The sequence below is a fragment of the Erpetoichthys calabaricus genome (assembly GCF_900747795.2).
Source record: "Erpetoichthys calabaricus chromosome 1 unlocalized genomic scaffold, fErpCal1.3 SUPER_1_unloc_24, whole genome shotgun sequence".
In the NCBI taxonomy this organism is placed as follows: domain Eukaryota; kingdom Metazoa; phylum Chordata; class Cladistia; order Polypteriformes; family Polypteridae; genus Erpetoichthys; species Erpetoichthys calabaricus.
In genome coordinates, this window is record NW_026261590.1 from 1,153,188 (window position 1) to 1,165,320 (window position 12,133).

A 12,133-nucleotide genomic window follows, 5' to 3' on the forward strand; every position below is an offset into this window, starting at 1 on the left:
CACACACTTAAGGTTAGGTCCTCAGAATAACAAGCTTCTAGCTGTCAGTCGTGGTTTTAGAATACTGAGCTTCAAAAGTTCTGACTCTCCATTTATCTTAAAAAATGCAAGTTTTATTGAAAACTAGCAAAATACCCGCGCTTCGCAGCAGTGAAGTACTGCTTTAAAATTTTAAATAATAAACTGAGGGAAAATGTACCAATAATTATTTGTTAAGGATCTCTTTGTATACCACGTTGTCAATTCGCCCCTCCGGTTGTAATATGACCAAGCTGTGCGCTGAGCTTACTCTTGAGCATGCAACCTATTGTTGGCCATGTGAAAAGCAATCTTGCATCAAATCAATTCCAACCTTTTGTAAGGTCTGTCCCTGAGACTTAATTGTCATTGTGAAGCAGAGCCTTACTGGAAATTGGAGGCATTTGAATTGAAATGGGAGATCAAAGGGTATAACGGGGATGTGAGGAATAAAAACTCTCTCCTCTGAGCCACCGCCAGTAAAAATAGTTGCCTCAATTAGGTTCTTTTGCAGGCATGTGACCTGAAGTCTCGTGCAATTACAAAGTTTCGGTGGCTGTAAGTTTCTCAGTAACATTATTGGTGCCCCAACCTTCAAAATTAGATTATGCTCAGGAGTGCCTGGAGGATTCAGAGTGTGGACCGAGCTGCAGGCTATGGACGTATATATGCACATAATTAGGATTCAGTTAGCGTTGGGTACCCACGTACCAAATTTCTTGAAGATGGGCCCATTAAATAACAAAGACCGTTGCAAAGTTCAATATGGCCCCAGCAGTGGTGTCATACCACCGAAATAAGTATGTACATCGGTTTCGGTTAGCACAGGGAAGCCGTCTACAAAATTTCGTGAAGATGGGGCCATAGATAAGAAAGTTTAAGATGGCGGACATTGTCGACCGTTATGACCGTTACGTGTAGAATTTCGAAATGCAACCTGCGTAACTTTTGTAAGTAAGCTGTAAGGAATGAGCCTGTCAAATTTCAGCCTTCTACCTACAAGGGAAGTTGGAGAGTTAGTGATGAGTGAGTCAGTAAGGGCTTTGTGTTTTATTAGCATAGATGTATATGTGTATGTATATATATGTGTGTGTTTGTGTATACATATATAGATATATAGATATAGATATATACCCTGTATATAGCTGTACCCGGCCACACGTTGCTGTGGCTCAGTCTGGTAAAATGGAAAAGAAAGAAAAGAGAGAGCGCACGTTTCTAATATGTTTAATTTCACAATGCTTGTGGGTATGCAATATTTTTTGTTGTTCCATTGTCTGTGCAGAATGTTAGACTGAATAATATTGTTAAGTTTGTAGACGTCTTTGTTTTTGGCCGCAAGAATAGCTTGTTCACTCAGCCAGTCGTGATTCTTATAATTGGTTTGAATATTGGGAAATACTTTTTCAACCAATTCTTCTTTTGACGTCACTAAATTGCAGAAGTTATGAGGCAATGAAATTCATCCTGAGGTCAGATCAACCGGCACCTTTCCGTTCCCAATTTCCAGATTTCTCCAAGCCTGTTATTGACAGTTTGCATTATTTGATTGTAAATGCCTTTTTGCTGAAGCATTAGCTTAGGAATATTTGATTGCACATACGACAAAAGATCACCCGTGTTGTTGTTTTGTTCACGACGCAATTCTACATCGAACGAAGCAGCAGCAGATCGATTCAGTGATGGCATTCCCAATTGATTGAGAACTTTGTTCGCGATTTCTAAGCGCAAATCTTAAATCATTATCAACACTTAGTTGTAGATTTCTGCTGTGAAATCCATGTTTATATTTGAATTTTACTTGCGTATTCGACGGAAAATATCTTCAGCCAAGTGCGATTTATATTTCTCCCATAACTGTGTTGGAGATGAAGGAGAGCAGGCGGTCAGTATGATTGCAAACAATGCACGAATTTGATTTGGATGTGACGTGTTGCACACGTCATTAATGTATACATCCCAGTGTCAGTTGTTCTCCAATAAATTCAGAGCTTGACATGCACTTCGGAAAGTGGCATGTGTAACGCCGTTGACAATTCTCAATTGCTGGAAAGACGTTGGACCGGGCACATTTACCAACAGCATGTGAACAAATTAGCATTCATCTTGATTGGGATGCACGGTGTACAGTCTGCCTATCGTAGTTTCTTTGAATATGCCAGGTTGTCCGTTGACTCGCTCTCCTCGTTTGCGTTGTTCAAATGATTTTCTACTCCCATTCCATATGTAATATGTAGGCACTTCCGAATACAGCAGTGTTTTCGCAAATACATCATTTTGACATAACGTAAAGAAAGCAGTTAACGTAGCTGGTGGATTCAGGGCTATTTGTTGCACATTTGCAGCTGTGAAATAAACGCGTTGTCCATTTTCTAGATGTACTGCTAAGTGAACAACATCTGGACTTCGTTCATGTATGGGAAATGAAAGAATTCGCCATACAGTTTCATTGCTGCTTATGTATCTTCCAGCCTAATACTGTGCAATTTCATCGATATGTATGACCGCATTCCTATCAATTCTTTCTGGTTGCACGCCAAAAACTGCCACGTTGCTGCCTTTATTCACGTACTTACAAATGTATTTGATCGAAACATTGGAATAGAATCGTAAAATATTTAGTATAGCGTGTGTTGCTTTTATGTCCAACAGATGGCGCTGTGTTTTCAAATAAAGCATGTTTTTACCTGTCACAGGTGTGACATCTATATAATATGTATATAAAAACACGCGCGTATTCGAATGCAACGTTGTGTCAAAATTTCAAAGCAATCGGTGAAGAACTTTCGGAGATTTAAGGTTTTGAACAAACGAACATTTACATTTTTATTTATATATATGTATATATATATATATATATATATATATATATATATATATATATAATATGGTTTTGGCAGCCAAGCGCTTTTTTCCCAACCTAGAAGACGTCTCTTGAGATCCGTTTAATCGCCCCGTTGATTGCATGTCTTCCAAGGTAGTTTCAATCCCCATTTCCTGCACCGAGTCATCTCCCCTTTTATGAGTGACTGTGTTAGTGGCCGTACTTCTTACAGGTCTTTGAACGCACTGAATACTTGTAACTGGTGTCGCCCGTCGGCTACTTTCGACAGGGAATGGAAGCAATTGTCGAGTAACTAAAATTATTTGTAAGTGATTTCGCATTGAAGAAATAGTAAAAACTTGATCACTTGTGTCAATACCTAAAGAAATACACACAGCAAATGCAATTGAGAATACACCAGAATCTGTATGATTTAATTCTTGCTGTGCGTCTTCATAAACTATGGGAGGTTTGTAAGGAAACAAAGCATGAAGGAAACGAAGCTGCTCTTCGGTGAGGTTGAATTTTTTATCAGCGTTTAAACTGTCATAGACATGAATTACAGCACCATCATAATAGGTACACACCCAGTGAGTCACTCGTTCAGTAGCTGCAGAAGGTCATATTTGAATATGTTTTGTATTTTGTAGAATGGGCATTATAGGTATGTCAGGAGTCCACATTAGCAAAACCTCTTGAGGTTGGAAAATTGTATGCGCAGCTAAAATTTCGTTGAATTTGCTCATGTGATATGTTGATAAATAATCATTATTTACCAACTCATTCATTGCAAAATCTGACAGTGGTAAGATCACTCCTTCCATTACACTAAACACAAACACTAAGTAGACACTAACACTAAAAAACGACAACACCGCTGGGAAGAACACTAAATGAGATAAAGTAAAAGTCTACTAAACTTCTTTATTATAACTGCTTTATTATAGCAGGTGAAGGGACGCTGGCGCACGCTTGTTGCTGCCGCTCCTCCCTGTTAACAACACTTTCACAACAAACACAGCAAAATTCCCCTTAATTCTGCACTTTCTTACGCTTGTTTTATTTCGTTTATTGTACGTATAGTTCGTGGATACAGCTGACTCGAATTGCATGGATTTGGCTTAATCCATATTACTAACCGAGAATGCTAAACCGGATGATGGACGCAGGCACATCCGGCCATGGGCCGTAGCTGCAAAAAGACGTACTACGCCGGCGCAACGAAGAGTCCGCGAGAGTCGGCTGAGGAGCCGAGAAAGGCGGACAAAAGAGGGCGAGAGAGGCGGATGAGGGTCCGCGAGAGACGCAGGCGCAAAAAGAGTCCGCGAGAGTTACTAACCGAGAATGCTAAACCGGATGATGGATGCAGGCACATCCGGCCATGGGCCGTAGCTGCAAAAAGACGTACTGCGCCGGCGCAACGAAGAGTCCGCGAGAGTCGGCTGAGGAGCCGAGAAAGGCGGACAAAAGAGGGCGAGAGAGGCGGATGAGGGTCCGCGAGAGACGCAGGCGCAAAAAGAGTCCGCGAGAGTTACTAACCGAGAATGCTAAACCGGATGATGGACGCAGGCACATCCGGCCATGGGCCGTAGCTGCAAAAAGACGTACTACGCCGGCGCAACGAAGAGTCCGCGAGAGTCGGCTGAGGAGCCGAGAAAGGCGGACAAAAGAGGGCGAGAGAGGCGGATGAGGGTCCGCGAGAGACGCAGGCGCAAAAAGAGTCCGCGAGAGTCGGAGAAAGGCGGACAAAAGAGGGCGACAAAGGCGGCTGAGGGGCCGCGAGAGGCGTACAAGAGCACAGAAAACAGGAGTGAGCTCATACAGAAAGGAGTCACAAAAATGAGGCTCAACAAGCACCAAAATAAGGAAAAGGCACATAAAAGAGTACTCAAACGCGGGGAAAGCACGAAACACATTGCACACGAAACTAAACACACCAAAAAAAAGAACAGACGAGCGCACAATAGCAAGGCACGACCATGCCCCCCAAAACAGGCACGGGACCAAGAGGGGGATTCAACAAGCCCATGGAAGACCAAAAAAAAGAACACAAAACCACCCCACAGACCCTACAAGCAAGGGACGGGACACACACAAAGAGGGGGATTCAAACAAGACACAGGAACACAAAAAGAAACAAAATGCTCGCGCAACAACGATCCCCCCCACACATCCATAAGAAGTGACACCCAAAGCCACATATTCGAAAGTGAACGTCAGCACCTTCACACTAGACAGCATAGGTGTCAGCATAGGTGTATGTCCTTTCAATAAAGCACTATTAACCGTTCAACTGCAGAAAAGGATACATATTAACAGTGAGTGCGACTCTCCTTATTACTTATCCATATTTCGCATGCTGAGAAAGAAACAAGTCATGAATACACGCTCACGGGTACAAAACGATTCGGAAAGGATAACAGGAACAAACACACGTACACGAAAGAAACAAGAAAATAGACGGCGGCGCATAAAACGCGCTTCTGAAACACCGGGAGAGAAAATGTCTCGGATCGAAAAAAGGAAAGCACAAGTGACACCGTTACAGAGACGTGCCCAAATGGACAGACACAATGAACGTAGACGCATTCAGCGCACGTGTCAAAATGCTGCATCGAAAGAAGCACGATTACAAACCGAAAGAGCTCGCGTGTCAGACATACAAAAAAGGGAGCGAAGAGACAGAATAAATGAATGGAGACGTGAACAACGCGCAAATGAACTGACAGAAGAAAAAAAAGCAAGACGCGAAAAGCGCAAAGCTCAAATGACCGACATACAAAAACGGACAAGGCTCGATACAAACAATGCACGGCGTAGACTGAAACGGACTTTGCGCAAAGCCGAGGCGAATAAAAAAAAAGAAAAAAATGGCGCGTCACAAATAATGGACATGCAACAAAAAGGCAAGCAACCGCAAAAAGCAAAACATGCCCGTCGCGGTCATCAACGCCACGCACCTGTTAAACGCTTACGACAATTGGCTGAAAACGCCTTCAATAAGGAATCCACTATTGAGGAAAATTCATTGGGATTAATGAATGTCATTTGCAATCATTGTCATTCACTTAACTTCACAGAAGAAACAACTGGCAATACAAATAATGAATTTACACGTTGTTGTCAAAAAGGTCAGATTACACTGCCTCCTTTACATTCATATCCTGAATATCTAAAGAAGCTTCTAACTAACGATGTGCCTGAAAGTAAAAACTTTATGAACTGCATTAGATCCTACAATAGTTCATTTGCTTTTGCATATACCGGAGTAAATATCAGGCCACCAAAAGGCAATGGCCCATACTGCTTTCGCATATGTGGACAAATATTGCATCGCATTGGAACAGTGCACCCTGAAACAAATCAACAACGCAAATATGCACAAATCTACATCCTAGATCCGGATGAGGCGATCTATCAACGCATGAACCTTCCTGAAAACAAACAATGCACAGAGCTTATAATGAGAAACGTCACTCATGTCATAAACAATCACCCATTAGCTAAGTCTATAAAAATGCTACATGAAGTTGAAAAGGAGGCAAATACAAAAGCAAATGCAGAAGGTATAGCGGCAACTACAATTGCTTTGGTCTTGATAAAGGACAAAGAACAAGATCCAAGACGATACAATCTGCCCGTCGTTAATGAAGTGGCAATTGTCTTTCAAAGTAAAGATGGTGAGCCTCCATTTCACAGAGATATTGTTCTACATTTACATCCTGATAAAAACAACACACCTACATTCAAACGCATAGACATTTGCTTTCCGCTTCTTGATACTTTAACATACCCCATATTATTTCCAACTGGACAGGAAGGATGGAGTGCTACAATTTCAAGAATTAAAAAACAGCAGGCACAGAGACGATCACGTGTATCCATGAAAGAATATTTCTCCTACAGACTCTCAGTAAGGGACGACTTTAATCCATTACTCAATGCAGGAAAGCTGACTCAACAATACATCGTTGACGTTTATGTTAGAGCGGAATCAAATGATCTGCAGTGGATAAAAAACAACCAGCCTTCACTTAGAGCCGATAAATACAAATCGCTGCTGGACTACATTAATCGGGATGCTGACGTCATGGAGCACCCTGCTGGAAAACCTGTTATTCTACCATCATCCTTTCAAGGCAGCCCACGCAATATGCAACAACATTACCAAGATGCCATGGCTATCGTAAGAAAATTTGGAAAACCAGATCTGTTTATCACTATGACCTGCAATCCTAAATGGACAGAAATTACAAATAATCTTAAGCCGTGGCAGAGAGTTGAACATCGTCCTGATTTAGTTGCAAGAGTCTTTAAACTTAAACTGAATAACCTCCTACAAGATATCAAACAAAAATCTCTATTTGGAACTGTCACAGCCATTATCCACGTTATCGAGTTTCAGAAGAGAGGTTTACCACACGCCCATATATTACTAATACTTGATGAGGATTCCAAAATACGCACTGAATCTGACATCGATAAAATAGTCAAAGCTGAAATTCCACACCGTGACACCTCTCCACGCCTTTTTCAAATTGTTATAAAGAATATGATTCATTCACCATGTGGCCCTACAAATCCAAACAGTCCATGTATGCTTAATGGCAAATGTTCAAAAGGCTTCCCCAAAGACTTCCAAGACGTTACACTTGGTAATATAAATGGATACCCTAAATATAGAAGACGAAAGACAACTCAATTACAAATTCGTCCAGGTCATTCAATTGACAACAGCTGGGTCGTTCCATACAATCCTTATTTATGTTTACGCTACAACTGCCATATAAATGTGGAGATCTGCGCTACAGTAAAAAGCGTTAAATATCTATTCAAATACGTATACAAAGGACACGATTGTGCTAATGTCTCCATATCTGAAACAAATGATCACGATGAAACTCGAATGTATGTTGATTCACGGTACGTCAGTGCTCCGGAGGCCATTTGGAGAATATTTTGCTTTCCTATGCACCATCAGAGCCACACAATATGTCGCTTACCAGTTCATTTGGAGAACGAACAAACTGTCTGTTTTCATGCAGGTCATGAGGCACAAGCAGCAAAGAGAGCAGCCACAAAAGATACTAAACTAACCGCGTGGTTTAAACTCAATCAAAACGATCCCAACGCTCACCGTTGGAAATATTGGGAAATACCTGTTCACTATGTTTGGATTGACAATGGCAATTTCTGGAGAAAACGACATCACCACGGTGATAATGTCATAGGACGAATGTACACTGTCAGTATTAAAGAACCTGAAAGGTTTTACCTTCGATTACTTCTTCAACATGAAACCGGAGCTACATCATTTCACGACATTAGAACTGTACAAGATGGCTACACCATCAAACTCTGTCAGACATTCCAACAGGCGGTAAATGACAAAGGATATTTATTAGATGATACAATTTGGCAAAAAACTCTACACGATGCGATATCCTATTCAATGCCATGTCAAGTTCGACAACTATTTGCTTATATCTGTGCCTTCTCATCACCATCAGATCCTTTGACCCTCTGGAATACAAACAAAATGGGAATGATTGAAGATATTTGCCACAAACTTCATGATACTAATGATTCCTGCATCGACTGTGAAGCCTATGCACTACACGACATTCGATTGGCTCTTATACTCCTTGGGTATACATTGGAAAACTTCCATTTACCAAATGTTCCAGATTCCTTACCGGATATAAATTACACACCTATTGATCTACAACAAGAAGAACGAATTGCACAAACTATGCTTTCCTCTTTAAATGAATTACAATCTGATGCTTTTCAACAAATTATTCATGCCACGGAGGACAACAGCCCTATACCCAAATGCTTCTTTCTTGACGGCCCTGGAGGAAGCGGAAAAACATACCTTTATGAAACACTTATACATTTCTTTGCTGCAAGACAACAGATAATTATCGCATCTGCTACAACCGGAGTGGCAGCAAATCTGTTAATAAATGGTCGTACATGTCACTCAATATTCAAAATACCGGTCCCAATCACAGAGACATCAGTATCCACTATGAACATTCACAGTAGCAATGCCCGAGACATCCGTCTTGCAAAACTGATAATTATTGATGAATGTACAATGGCATCCAGTCACTTACTCAACACCATTGATAAACTTCTACAAACGTTGATGAATAATAATATTCCCTTTGGAGGAAAAGTTCTTTTATTAGGAGGAGATTTTAGACAATGCTTAGCTATTGTTCCACATGCCATGCGCTCAGCTATTGTTCAGTCCACCTTAAAATACGCAGACAATTGGCATTGCTTTAAAACAATACAGTTGGTACAAAACATGCGATGTCCAGATCCAGAATATAACAGTTGGCTAATACAACTGGGAAATGGTACACTCACAAATACAGATGGACTTCACCCAGATATTATTTCCATTCCACAATCCTTTATCTCAGACAACTTAGTAAAAGAGATATTTGGAACAGCAATCACATTAGACCAAATACCCCTGTTAACACAACGCACTATATTATGTCCAAAAAATATTACTGTTAATCACATTAATAACCAAGTCATTTCATTACTTCCTGGAGAGACACAGATCTTTCTAAGCTCAGACAAAGTTGACTCTGATGACGACAATGAACATATAAATTTCCCCTTAGAATATTTGAACACTATTAACCCTGCCAGATTACCACAACACGACCTTGCCCTTAAAAATGGAACAATAATCATGCTATTAAGAAACCTTAACACAAAACAGGGTTTATGCAATGGCACACGGTTAGTCGTCAACACCATGACACGCAATGTTATTCAAGCGACAGTTCTTACAGGATCACATGCTAACAATACTGTTCTCATTCCTAGAATTGACCTTACAAGTTCTGAGCTAGAATTACCTTTTACATTGAAACGCCGACAGTTCCCCATTAAACCTGCATTTGCCATGACCATCAACAAATCACAAGGACAAACCATGGACAAGGTTGGCATCTACCTCTCTGAACCCGTTTTTGGACATGGACAACTTTATGTTGCCTTCTCACGTGTTCTATGTTCATCTGACGTTAAAGTTAAAATTATAAATAATCCATGCCAAGGAAGACTCATTCAAGGACAAGACACCATCTTTACTACTAATGTTGTATACAAAGAAATATTCCAATAAAACATTAATATATGACAAACACTCTATTTGTTATTTCTATGGGCATCATCCAAAGCTGCACACTATTCTATATCTAATTCATACATCTGACTCTTTCTCATGTCCCAACGCCAGGGGTTGGCGAGCGAAGCGAGCAGGGGGCGGAGCCCCCTAGTATGTGCAATAAACGAAATAAAACAAGCGTAAGAAAGTGCAGAATTAAGGCGAATTTTGCTGTGTTTGTTGTGAAAGTGTTGTTAACAGGGAGGAGTGGCGACAACAAGCGTGCGCCAGCGTCCCCTCACCTGCTATAATAAAGCAGTTATAATAAAGAAGTTTAGTAGACTTTTACTTTATCTCATTTAGTGTTCTTCCCGGCGGTGTTGCTATTTTTTAGTGTTAGTGTCTACTTAGTGTTTGTGTTTAGTGTTATGGAAGGAGTGATCTTACCACTGTCAGATTTTGCAATGAATGAGTTGGTAAATAATGATTATTTATCAACAGATCACATGAGCAAATTCAACGAAATTTTAGCTGCGCATACAATTTTCCAACCTCAAGAGGTTTTGCTAATGTGGACTCCTGACATACCTATAATGCCCATTCTACAAAATGCAAAACATATTCAAATATTACCTTCTGCAGCTACTGAACGAGTGACTCACTGGGTGTGTACCTATTATGATGGTGCTGTAATTCATGTCTATGACAGTTTAAACGCTGATAAAAAAATTCAACCTCACCGAAAAGCATGAAGGAAACGAAGCTGCTCTGTTTCCTTACAAACCTCCCATAGTTTATGAAGACGCGCAGCAACAATTAAATCATACAGATTCTGGTGTATTCTCAGTTGTATTTGCTGTGTGTATTTCTTTAGGTATTGACCCAAGTGATCAAGTTTTTACTATTTCTTCAATGCGAAATCACTTAGAAATAATTTTTGTTACTCGACAATTCCTTCCATTCCCTGTCGAAAGTAGCCGACGGGCGACACCAGTTACAAGTATTCAGTGCGTTCACAGACCTGTACGAAGTACGGCCACTAACACAGTCACTCATAAAAGGGGAGATGACTCGGTGCAGGAAATGGGGATTGAAACTACCTTGGAAGACATGCAATCAACGAGGTGATTAAACGGATCTCAAGAGACGTCTTCTAGGTTGGAAAAAAAGCGCTTGGCTGCCAAAACCATATATACATCTATATACATATATACAGGTGCTGGTCATAAAATTAGAATATCATGACAAAGTTGATTTATTTCAGCAATTCCATTCAAAAAGTGAAACTTGTATATTAGATTCATTCATTACACACAGACTGATGTATTTCAAATGTTTATTTCTTTTAATGTTGATGATTATAACTGACAACTAATGAAAGTCCCAAATTCAGTATCTCGGAAAATTAGAATATCAATTAAGACCAATGCAAGAAAAGGATTTTTAGAAATGTTGGCCAACTGAAAGGTATGAACATGAAAAGTATGAGCATGTACAGCACTCAATATTTAGTTGGGGCTCCTTTGGCCTGGATTACTGCAGCAATGCTGCGTGGCATGGAGTCGATCAGTCTGTGGCACTGCTCAGGTGTTATGAGAGCCCATGTTGCTCTGATAGTGGCCTTCAACTCTTCTGAATTGTTGGGTCTGGCGTATTGCATCTTCCTCTTCACAATACTCCATAGATTTTCTATGGGGTTAAGGTCAGGCGAGTTTGCTGGACAATCAACAACAGGGATACCATGGTCCTTAAACCAGGTACTGGTAGCTTTGGCTCTGTGTGCAGGTGCCAGGTCCTGTTGGAAAATGAAATCTGCATCTCCATAAAGTTTGTCAGCAGCAGAAAGCATGAAGTGCTCTAAAACTTCCTGGTAGATGGCTGCATTGACCTTGGACCTCAGAAAACACAATGGACCAACACCAGCAGATGACATGGCACCCCAAACCATCACTGACTGTGGAAACTTTACATTGGACCTCACGCAACGTGGATTCTGTGCCTCTTCTCTCTTCCTCCAGACTCTGGGACCTTGATTTCCAAAGGAAATGCAAAATTTACTTTCATCAGAGAACATAACTTTGGACCACTCAGCAGCAGTCCAAAGGCGAGACGCTTTTGATGCTGTCTCTTGTTCAAGAGTGGCCTGACACAAG

At 40.8% G+C, this 12,133-nt stretch overlaps 1 pseudogene; it reads left to right on the top strand.

Moving 5' to 3' along the window:
• The window catches only part of LOC127526389 (zinc finger protein 420-like), a 537,318-nt pseudogene that overhangs the window by 487,587 nt on the left and 37,598 nt on the right, over window positions 1-12,133 (top strand).